This window comes from Lissotriton vulgaris, chromosome 2_2 (assembly GCF_964263255.1).
Source record: "Lissotriton vulgaris chromosome 2_2, aLisVul1.2, whole genome shotgun sequence".
Classification (NCBI taxonomy): Eukaryota; Metazoa; Chordata; class Amphibia; order Caudata; family Salamandridae; genus Lissotriton; species Lissotriton vulgaris.
This window is the reverse complement of record NC_141688.1, coordinates 84,884,482-84,897,273: the sequence shown is the minus strand read 5'-3', so window position 1 is coordinate 84,897,273 and position 12,792 is coordinate 84,884,482. Positions and strand designations below refer to the sequence as shown.

The following is a 12,792-nucleotide window of genomic DNA, read 5'->3' as shown; positions in this document are numbered from 1 at the left end:
ACGCCTTGATCGCTGGTAATTAGTGTACAAAACCCTCCTACTTTTTGAAAGAACTAGACCCCATGTGATTGGCCACGGTCACAGTAGTAAAAATGAACGATATACTTTCAAAGCATTGAACAATCCAACAGCAAATAAAATATACGTAAAACAGATTACATGCATTTAAATTCTGTCAGTGCCCTTTGTAAATTCCTATGCAATGTAATTCTTGATCAGAAATTTATATTGTAATTGAACAGAGATACCATTTGCATACTTCGTGCACAATAGTTATACATTTTTTACTATTCCTATCAAATCAATTGTAACCTGTTTAAATAGTTTCACTATTATATCTCAAAGCTGTTGGTATGTAATTTCATTTCAAATACCTCTGTGTCCAAAGAATTCACCCATATATGTGCAAAGTGCAAAAAACATTTTTCAGAATATTTTACATTTCGAAGTTCTATTGATTCTACTCCCAGCCGGGAGTATATAATCATATATGTACTTCGGAGTTTCGTTAAAATATCAAGAGGGGGTCAAGGGTTGGGGAGACAGATGATTTGAAGTTTAAAGGCTAAAATTCAAGACTGCCTCAATTTAATGTGCAATTCAATAAACTTATAACTGTACAAATACAATATGCCATTCAATAAACTAGACATATTGTTAGTTCCAATTTCATATTTTTAGTGACACGAGTCTCATGATTTTATATTTGCCCACAAATCAAGATTCGAATTTTTATGTGCATCACCACATCATTATCATTTGGAGTATAAATTGTTAAAGTCTGTGATTTACATTCATAGCTTTTAAATAGATGATAGAATTTCATGCATTTCATCTGAGGTTTCCATAAATAATATCATCTATTAACTACACAGTATCCTATCATTTAAGAACACCGTATAAAAATATAAATATATAAATATAGACTAAAACCTTATCTTTCATTTACATGAAATTTTCTATGTATTTACAAACCATAAAACGCTTATAATTCACAAAATTAACTCCACATATAAAATGATCCTGTATAGGTGTAAACAGTCATATCTCGGAGTCACCCCAAGAAGTGATGTAAATCTTCGCAAATATTAAGGCCCCCTGGACTCTTGGTCTCTAATTTAACTATATAACTGGTTTCTAATCGGCGCAGTTGCTTTTCCCTATCTCCTCCTCCTTTAGTACCAGGAATATGATCTATCACGAAGTAGCTGAGAACGTTCAGATTACCATCGTGCTCAGCTTTTACGTGCCTGGCTACAGGATACAAAGGGTCAGAGTTTACTGTGGCCCTTAGATGTTGAAGGATCCTAGCTTGGACCGGTAGCTTAGTGCTTCTGACGTATCTCAATCCACAAACACAAGTTAAAATGTAAACTGCATACTCAGTTTTACAGGTATAATACCCTTTTATCTTTATGGGTTGATCTGAGAATGCACTTGTGTATGATGTATTAGAGCCAAATTTACAAGCTCTGCAAGAGGAGCATTTGAAAAAAATCATTGCGAGATGATAGCCAGTTGTCCTTATTAAAGGTCTCAGGACTGGTTTTCACCAAGTCAGATTTCATTGAATGGGCATTGCGAAAAGTAAAATTGGGCTTATTTGAGTACATGTCCTTTAAAATACCGTCAGTCATCACTATTGGCCATTCTTTGTTAACAATTTTTCTGATAGTCTTAGATTGCCTACTGAAGGTTGAAATGAACCTACATGTTTTGTTGGATTTTTCTCTTTCGTCACCTGAGTTCATATTGAGGGAAATTTCTTGAGTATTATTATCTACTCTGGACTGTAGTAACGTTTCTCTTTCGATCAAGGCAACTTTTCGCAAAGTGGCATTTAGATTTTTCTTTTTATAGCCCCTCTCTAATAGTCTACGTTTAGTTAGGGCGAAAGCTTCCTCGCATGCCGAGACTGTACTACATGCTCGTTTAACTCTGAGGAATTCGCCATATGGGAGGCTAGCTATGGTGTGGCTAGGGTGAAAGCTACTGGCATGTAGCAGGGTATTTCCTGCTGTTGGCTTCTGGAACAAGTTTGTTTCTATTTGCCCTGCTGTGATATTTACTTGAATTTCAAGAAAGCTTATAGTGGTGGCATTTATATGGTGAGTAAATTCCAGGTTACATGAGTTGTTATTAATAACCTCCATAAAATAAACTGCCTCCATCTCTGTACCTTTCCAGATAATAAATATGTCGTCTATAAATCTCCATAGACGTTCAACATGACAATCATACAGGGCTTTGTGTTCCCCCCTGAGGACATGCTCCTCCCACCAGCCCACATGTAAACATGCGTAACTGGGGGAGAAGCATGCCCCCATTGCAACACCTTGTTTTTGCCTATATACTGTACCATCATACAAAAATCTGTTGTTGTAGAGGCATCTATGAATCATGTCAAGTAACATCTTATTATGACCGTAATATTCAATATTACGTTGATTCAAATAATATTCTACTGCCGCTAGACCCGTCAGTGTGTTTGATACATGTATAAAGTGCCTTGATGTCCAAAGTTATCAATAAGTATTCATTTTCCCATTTTACTTTAGTCAGTTTAGCAAGAAAGTCTCTAGAGTCTTGTATGAAAGAGGGCAATGTCCTGACAAATTCCTGTAGATAGAAGATATATATATATATATATATATATATATATATATATATATCAGGAATGCCGCTTTCGAATTGCGCTGCAACGAGTCTCGCCAGCCAACAAAAGAAACTCGGACACGGACCAAATGGGCTCTTGCTTTTCCTTTTATTACAGAGGTACTGTCAAAGACGTTTCGGCTCAACGGAGCCTTGTTCACATGACGGTGTATATATATATATCCCCGAGATTCTGCCGGTTGAAGCACGCCTTTTTAGATTCGGACGGACAGAATGACTAACTCCCCTGAGATTTCTCATGGGTATAACGGTGATCTAAAGACCCAGTTTTTCGACCCTGAAATTCCAATTAAAGCCTTTCAGGGAGAACCTGTGATACGTAAAACCCTCTGATCGTGACTGTTGGTTTAAACAGTTCATCTTTTTAAAACTCGGCCTGATGATGGTCTTTTGATTTATCTTATTAAGACCGAAACGTCGACCTTCACGTCCACTCCTGCCACTATTGACATCTTGCGTTCAGTGACTTACTATGAATTTAGTAGTAGTCATTGCATCATATGGAACAGTTTGAACTTTTTCTATTGTACTGCTGGATAAACCAATATATTCCTTGTACATTAGAATTGTATACTATGTTTTATTCTAACAACTGATGAAGAAAACTGATAATTGCTTTAAAATAATAAAAATTTTGATACATAATTTCCTTGTGCTGCCTCTTTTTGTTCGGGATAGTGTGGTAGCCTTTATTGTGACTTTTGTGCTTTGGTCTAAAACAATTAGACATTTGAATAGAATACAGCAACTGATGCTCACAGTTAGGATCTAAAACTCTTTTTAATAGAGACTCCTAGTGCTGTTTATAAGATTGTAAAACAAATCCCTTGCTGGCAATTTACTTTTGACATAAACCTGCTCAAGCCCGCAAGGGTTTATTGGGTTACCCACCGTTCTTTCACCTATGTGAGAACAGCATGCTCAAATCCTCTCTGCTCTGTTAGAATCCATAGCTGCAACTCGCCTGCAATTGGCAACAAGCTCTTCTCCGGCACCCCAACACACAGCGGCGACCCACTGATGGTGTTCGCCACACCAGATAGATATCTAACTTATTTTGGTCTTGAAAACGTAAAGTATGAAAATGAGATGCTTTGGTTCCGGATCTATGTGTCTACGAGATGTTTGACTTGGCTGTATCTGCAACTGCTCTGAACAATGCTCGATAACACAACAGACAAAATACATGTCAGCTGCGAAGTGTAAATAATTATACCACGTTGTCCGTTACTTATCGGGTGTGATAAATAACACCTATTACGAATTTGTGGGCAATAACATGCAGATTTTGATGTTTAAATATCATATGCTTTTCCCCTGTTAAATTATGACAGCTTTGATCTGCCAAAATTTAGCAAAAGTCGAGTTATTTAACACATCCGATAATTATGGTATGGGTTAAAAACCTGCAAACTCATAATTCCAACACATGCGTAGACTGGGTTTATGCATGGGTTGAAACTAACCAACCCACTCCTTGGCACTTACTTACTCATTTTCAGGTCAGTGGAATATTTGGAGGTTCTCCGTCCTCCCAAGAGAGCAAAGCATACACCCTTCTCTTGGCATCACACTGCTGCCAGCATGCTACTGCACCACAGTTAGTGAAACGGCTGTAGGAAAAGCGCAAATTGTGCAGTCGCTTCCCATAGAACTGCACCACTCGTCCAAGAGGAAAGACTCTCCACATCACTGCAGCCATCTCAATAATGCTTCTTGAGGGACTCAGGAGCTGCCAGACATGAGGCCAAGTGACTTACACTCATCCTTGTTTGAGAGTGCCTTCAATCCTACCAAGATATCTAAAGAAAATGGGTTTTCACAATGACTTCCACATACTTCTCACTGAAAAGATAAGTCGGTACCGAATTTTCTCTCTCTAACCACTTTAACCTAGGACACTATTCAATTACAGAGGGGAACAGAGTTTCCAGATGTCTGCATGTCATCAGGAACATTCTTTCTAGTGTTCTCTTCTTGTCCATAGTTCTTTCTACTTGCCCATCTCCCTTAGCAATCTTTGGGCACGTAGACGTTGGCAGTATATTAAAGAGAAAAGTATGGGACACATGACATGCTCCATGTGTGTTACCCTTTTCCACTGTAGGTCCATGCCTTCCAAGGAAACTAATGGACAAGCTAAAGAATCCACAATACTGCAGCCAGACAAGTCTTAAACCTGGGAGGTTGGGACCACATTACCCCTCAATCAAGTCTTTAGACTGGCTACTAGTTGCAGCAAGGAGATCATTCAAAGCCATTTGCGTTGCTCCCAGGTGTCTTCTCCAAATTCACACCTCTAACACTACAGATTTTTTGAAAAGGTGAAATAATCAGGAGTAGAGAATGGCTCCGCTTCTGATAACTCCCCACTTGTAAAAAGCTCCAATGATAAAGTGCATTTAAAAAGGACAGTCATTACGAATTCTCAACAGAATGGCAGGTCACTGAACTAGAACTGTTATTTTTACATCATAATTCATTTTGTTCCTCTGAACCATGGGTTCATAGTTTTTTTACTTTTCATCATGCTACAATCTGACCCTAATTAGGCTTAGCCACGACAGATGTACCATGGTATTATCCATGGGTGGCTAAAAATGCCACGTCAGCTAAGGCCCTTAGAATCTGGATGTGGAACATTATGTCATCATTACCACATCCTTTCAGTTTGCCTGTTTCCCTGATGCAAAAAGTCTGAGAAGTTTTTCTCCACTGTCTTCACATGCCACTCAGTTGTACTGATCCACAAGCGCTACTGCGGTACACATCTTTTGTTTCTAGCCAATGGAATCTATTGTGCAGCTCCCCTTATCCACTGGAACTGTATATGTGCATGAAAGTTAGCATTGCTCATCAATTAGGTACTACAAAGTGCTGAAAAGGAATATTATTAAAGCTTTTGGGGTGTCACAGATGAGTCGGGCTCAACTGCTCTCTAGCTCGGTTTGTTTGTGTTGATCAAATAAATTATATCTTCCACACACTGAAATGTGATCTCACAGGATATGTTGGAAAGAACGCAGAGCAGAAAAGCTTCATTTAACATAATCTATTTTGGGTTGTTCCAGGTCATAAATCAGGAGCTTTGCTAATTCTTTGACTCCCAAGTATTTATTCTGAATTAGTGCACAAATCCTGGAGAACACGTGCTCTTCAGAAGTGTTTCTATCGACGTACACATTGCACCTCACTTTTCTTCTGCCAGTATCTCTTCCCATCAGAAATCCCCCAAAAATAAATTAGCACCTCAATGTGATAGCATTCCTAGTATTCCATTTCCACAAATCAAAAGATGTCAATCAGTTGATTGATGAACAATATTTCCTGTATTTGATACACATAGACCTTTGAAAAAGTAGTACATACAGATTTAAAACACAGAGACCATCCAAACATCTGTAAGACTAAAGCAATTACAAAGTGCAAACGTATGTGTGCTCCACCACCAATTACTGAATAGCAATAATACACCAAAACAATAAATTTAATATAAGAAGTTGATTCCAGTTCCAATATTCCTATATGAGCAATACAAAGGCTGTTTTTAATGCTTGGAGTCCATACACTGTTTCATAAACATACAAGTCATTCTAGTAGTAATTTTAAGTGGAAATTCTGCTTCATAACTACAGTCCTTTCTAATCTCTTCCACATGGGGGAATTGTGCCTAATGTCCTTGGGTTGCAATGTCAGTGTGTTTTGACCCTTCGTTACTTTGGGGGATGGGTGGGGGTTGTGGGTATGAGGAGGGGCGGGTCTTATCAGGACTAGGAACTGATAGGCCTATTGTTAAAAGAGAACACTGCAGAAAAGAGCGATATTGATTTTTAATAGGTTGTGATACTCATTTGCCACCCAGGTGATGAGTGAGAGGGGAGGAAGATATATACCTTGTAGGAGCTGCTTATGCTTGATTAGAGGATACATCCTGAAAAATAAGAAATGGAAAATAGAGCAGTTCATTTGTATGTTTTGTTAAAGGGAATGGCATAATTGTAGAGATATCCTTACAAATATTTGCAGGAATACCTTGGAAATACAAACAAAAAATCCAAGAAATACAGTACATCAATCGACTGATTTATATCTTTTGATTTGTGGCAACTGAGCACTAGAGAGTTCTATCATGGAAGTGATTTTCTTTGCATTTCTGATATAAATAGTAATCCAACTACCAGTGTGAAGAGCACCCACCCCTTCCCAATAGGGAATATCAGTATCTCTTTCCATGGTCCCAAGTACAAATGCATTCCCTCTAAGTGGAAATAAGTGAATGAGGGGACAAACAGGAGGTTGAAATCTTTGGCACTGATGATCTTGACATTCTATGTTTCAACAGCATGGCCCTCGATGGTTAATGCCTCAAAGTCATGCAAGAGGGTGACATCTAGTTCTTCCATGCAGACAATGGTGGTGAGCTCTCTGCTTCAAGTGCTTTTGAGTAATGCACTGCCAACTGGGAATGTCATGAGGATGTGGAAGATGCTTTTCATGTTTTTTTCCTCAATGTCAATGAAGGTCCAAGGTGGTAGCGGACAGAACCGCAATGGATTTAATAAGTTCATTAGGCTTACTCTTGGCTAAAAAATGTCAACAGCAGATTGAGGAGAATCAGGAATATTCTTTAGCTTTTAGGCGCACTTCCTCGCTATTGTTTAATGTCCTCCTGGCATGTGGTTGTTGGGTAGGTACAGGATGACAACAAAAGAGACTTTTTCAATCATTTTCCCGCCACATAGGTGACACTTAGCAAATAGCAGAAGATAATGATAGAGCAAAAATGTAAAATAAACATTTCTCAAATGCAAGATGGTGAGGTAAGCGAAAATATGATTAAATCAGTTTAAGCATCCTGAATACAAAAAGAGAAAAATGAACTGTCAACCTACTGCCCAAGGTGCACACACAGGAATAACAGGTTAAACATGGGACTCTAAAGGTGTACCTCAGCATTTCTGTTTGAGTTTTTACTATTTTACGGACACTTTAGGGAAAAAAAGGAACACTTTTGATGTTGTCAGGTTGATATTCTTCTTTGTGAAATGCTTAACTAATTGGATACCTCATACCAAAATGATAAAGCACCTGTTGGAATAACCATCGCCTGTATGGTATTCCCACAGACTTTTACCTTAACCCATTTTTGTTGGCCATAGGACTCTGTGCACTTCACTCCTGCGACCCAGTAGTGCAGTCCTTGTGCTCTACGTTTTAAACAAGATTCAATACACACAACTGGCACATTTAAATTATGCTCTACAGGCCTGCACTTGCAAGTTTGTGTGTGCAGTTAAAACGGCCATTTTGACCTGGTAAAATAAACATTTTGACAGGCCTCAACATTCCTTTTTAGGTTGAAGCCTACCGGACAGCACATCCGTCTGGCTTACCAAAGACATCTTGGGTACATTTGAAAAGCTTCCCATGGAATGCATTCTGCCTAATGCTTACCATTGGCTTTGGGGTTGGTAAATCATATTTGCTTGCTTCTATTGGCTGGCTTTATGTTAGACTGTCCAGCTTGAGTTCATCCCTTACCTTGTCAAAACCCTATTTACAGCACTCTTCCATCAGTACTGGATTTCTGTAATCAGGCCTTTAAATATTTTCTTTTTGCTGGGCACTCATGGACAGGGGTCAAATGTCAGGTTCCGTTTTCCAGGGAGCTTGGTTTTCACTTTTCTTTCACTGACTTCAAAGTGAAAGGATTCATATGACAATCATGCTGGATACTCGGGGGGTGCTGAATGAGAATATATTTTTTCTAGCACACAACAAAATTTAAATGTGTGTAAATGAACGGAGCAGATATTTCAGAATATGCAAAGCACAAATGAAGCACGTTTTTTGGTAACTGAAGTGTTGTGGAAACAAATCCATTCACTAGGTGTTGGCCTTTCCACACATTATAGTTTTGTTATCGTATTGTGCGTTGTATACTTTTATCTGTAAAACTGAATGTCTGTGCAAATGTAATGGTCATCTCAATTGAAGATGTATTGTCCATAATGGCAATGCGCTACCACATCATGCATACTGCACTTTACCCCACTCAACTCTACACTACTCTGCACCGCTCTAAGACACTGCGCTATACTGTGCACCACTCCACACTATGCCACTTCAGTCGTCGCCTCTCTACTCGACACCACCACTATTCTAACGCACTGTAACCTACACTACTCTACTATGCACCTCTGTATTCTATGCCAACCACTCAAAGCCACTCTGCACCAATTCACACTATTCTGAAACATTCTACTCTACGTCGGTTGTATGTTGGAACAACGAGATCGTCAACAAAAACTACCTTAACGACTATTTCTTTTACCACAAATTTTCATAGTAAACGGCCATCTGTGGCTTATTTTACGACCACCCTCTTTCTCCCCTGACCTCTAAATACACCTCTCAACCTCTTAAAATCTGTACCGAACCCTCCACCCCCTTAAAACTACCTGAACCCCCACCCCCTTAAAACGAACTCCAATCCATCCCACCACACCTCCCATCCCCAAAACCTATCCCCAAACCCCATGCCCCCTAAATACTAACCTGAATCTCTCCCACCCCCTGAAAACTAACCCAAACCTCTCCCACCCCCTAAAAATTAACCCGAACCCCTTAAAACAATCCCAAACCCCTCCCGCCCCTAAAAGCTATCCCAAACATCTCCTACCCCCTAGAGAGTACCTGAAAACCCCCCCCCTAAAAACTACCCTGAACACCTCCCAACCCCTAAAAAGTACCCCGAAATCCTCTTAACCGGTTCTGTTCCTGTCCAATGCTCCTCTTTCCCCGCCCATGCATACACATGCGTGGTTAAGGCCAAGTCATTGTTCTGGCAAGTTGTTGTTTGGCTCGTGTGACTCCAGAACTCGTTGTTCCGGAGTCGTGGTTACGGATGTTTCCCCTCTACGCCACTGTATGCCATTCCACTCGCTCCACTCTACACCATGCCACTGCAACTTATTTATTTAGAGTATTTACAGAACGTGACACTCATCCCCTAGGAGACACCACAGCACTGAATGCTCCCTAACATTTCATCTGAAGGAACCCCTCAAAAACGACCATAGCATAGCTAAAGTGTCATCAGTAAAAAGAGTTTATAATAAAAAAATAAAAAAAGATAGGACTTAAAGAAGAGCCCAGTTAAACTTCACATTCAGATGTGTGGGCAGGTTCTATAAGTGACTAGCTGAACTGAAAATGAGCTTCATTCTGAAAGAGCCATAGAAAGTATGCCCATGTCATAAAGTTTGTTAATCAGTAGACTATACGAGACCATGCCAAAAGTCGTGGATAGGCCAAGTAGGATTAGGGCAAAGGCCTTGCCCTGATCAACTGTTAACCCATTGTCATCCAAAACAGCTAGCAACGTAGACTCTGTGTTTTTATTGGCTCGAAAACCGGTCTGTGAAGTGTCTAATAAATTGTTATTTTTCCAAAAATGAGTCAATTGCCTGTTCGATGTTTTCAGGATTTCTGACATAAATGGAAGGAATGATATAAGCAGATAGTTGGAAAGGATGAAGGCGTCGATTTCTTGGTTTTTTGGCTTAGGGAAAAGTTTTGCTACCTTCTAGACTTCTGGATACATTGCCTCATCCAAGGATTGATACAAATCAGTATGAAATAGGGGCAAAGGGTGGCAGCTAACCGAGAATAAATTAAATGAAAGCAAGGATCAAAAGGGGAGGCCGACTTGACCTCGGTCATCAACTTTAAGATGTAATCTTCTGTAAATTGTTCGAAGGCTCCCAGGTAAGCAATGGCATCTGGATGGGGGTTCACAGCAAACCAGGGAAATTCATCTAGGAGAGATAAAGCACCAAAAGATAAATATATCTGGTCTATTTGCTCTGTGAAGTAATTTCCCCAATTTCTCAGAGGGCCTTATTCCCGGGGAGGGGGGGGGGGGGGGGGGGGGGGAGGGGGGGGGGGGACAGATAAACAGGTCACTCCACAACACTCCCCTCCCCCTCCACAACACTCCCCTGCCCCTACACAACACTCCCCTGCCCCTACACAACACTGCCCCTACACAACACCATAATGACATTATGCAAGGAAGTATGACCTTCTACATTATTACGGGACAACCAGTGTTACCTTATTTTTACGTTGACTGTAATCCTCTTTAACTCAGTCAGGGAGAGAAGGTACGTTACCCAGAATGATCACCAAAGGGGTAGATTGTGGGGGTAGATCAATAACGGGCAAATTATCCACACTTCTAGTTCTCCTTTCTGTATTTGTTTTTTCCTCAACAAGGTCTAAGCCTGCGGGTTTCTTTTTCCCAGCTACCCCCTCGATATATTCAATTCCTGCTTTACTATTTATCTTTGTCCTTTCGGTCTCAATCCTAGTCTCGTTATTAGTTGGTTTTTGTGGCTCCTCAGCTATAGTGGTTAATTTTGGCGGGGTAGTGGGTGATAAGCTATTGTTGGACTCAATAGGTTTTATGGGTTATAAATCAAGGCCGTGATTTTGCATGTAGGCTGCCAGATTTTCCAGCGTATGGAAGTTATTTAGAGTGGCCGTTCTAACTTCCCCGGGATCTCATTTATTACTTTCATTCTTTCAATGAGTGGTAGCATAAATGACTTCATAATCTGTTAGACTTGTTCCACAAAGCCTTCTGGACTTTGTGACATTAAAGAGGGCCGCTTGTGTGGCTGTGACGTGGAGGTAGATGGAGTTTTAATGGGCAGACTATGGGAGACGTGGGAAACATTATTTGGAGTTGGTTTAGTAGATGACACTAAATTCACCCCTTTTTGGGTTGTTTTTATTACTTTCGGGCATCTACCCTTTTGGCGTCCGCCATCCCGCTTTCTTTTCCCAGTTTGTACAGGGCCTGTTACAGGTTTTGTTGTTAGCGAATCTGCTGGAACATTTAGGGAGCTTATTTCTACAGGCTCACTTTCTTCAGATAATGTGCTACCTATTGTGTTATTCCCCAGGTTCCTAGTAATGCACCCAGCCGATCCTGTGCTCACTTCTAACAAACTATCACCATTATCTCGCTGACTGCCTAGTCGATCTGGTGAAATTGCATTCATGATGGTACCCAATGAAGACCGCTTCGAGCAGAGTGATTCAAGTGATAGGCACTTTTCAGTGAGGGCTATTTCACGCTCTAAGACAACTGCAGCTCTAGTAATAAAATTATCTAGTAATACTTCCCCTATGGAGTTTGGAACTACCTTCCTCCCCTTCCCTAATTGTTGTGTCATAGTCCCAGAGTATCTGGCAATTAGTTAATACACGGGATACCTATAACCATGTAAACAAGCAACAGCTTAACAATAAATTAAATGTCTCACTTGAAATAGTGTCTCGTTAGAGGGGTGGCCAGCCCAGCCCAGCCCAGCCCAGCCTCTGCCAGACCCTGCTTAGCCCAGGGTCTGCCCGCGCGCATCCCGCGCTGCGGGGGACAGTCTGGTCTTTAGTAGAGCCCTGGCGCCGCCTGATGACGCTGTTGGCAGGCGCCTGGGCTGGGGCTTCTGGGAGTTGTGGTCCGGTCCCGCAATAGAAGCTCCGATGGCCGTTCCCCTCACGGCGTTTGTGAAGGGCCAGATGCCGTTTCCCTCATGGCGCGTGTGCTGCAAGGAGATTTGCCCCTTATCCAAAGCTGTGAGTAGGTCCAGAGAAGAAATGTGCGTTCCGCGCTGCGGGCACCTTCTGGTCTTTAGTAGAGCCCTTGCGCCGCCTGATGCCGCTATTGGCAGGCGCCTGGGCTGGGGCTTCTGGGAGTTGTGGTCCGGTCCCGCAATAGAAGCTCCGATGGCCGTTCCCCTCACGGCGTTTGTGAAGAGACAGATGCAGTTTCCCTCACGCGCGTGTGCAGCAAGGAGGGTTTTCCCCTTATCCAAAGCCATTGGCAGGAGCACGTTTGGCACACAGACCGGCGCTACAGCAACTGGTAGGGTGTGAGAAAAGATGGATGAAGACGAAGACAAAGATGTTACAGTGCTGGGTGACAGGCAGTTGATCAGAACAACGGTTCTGCTTTGTACAATATCTATGGGGCTGGGAGAAATTGCCACAAACAACATAGGCATACTTTTTTTTGTCTGTGTTTTTAAAGACACATAAGCTTACCAT

General features: G+C 41.2%; 1 protein-coding gene across 1 annotated transcript in view; it reads right to left on the bottom strand.

Moving 5' to 3' along the window:
• The window catches only part of SCAMP2 (secretory carrier membrane protein 2), a 313,781-nt gene that overhangs the window by 238,370 nt on the left and 62,619 nt on the right, over positions 1–12,792 (bottom strand). The window lies entirely within an intron of this gene.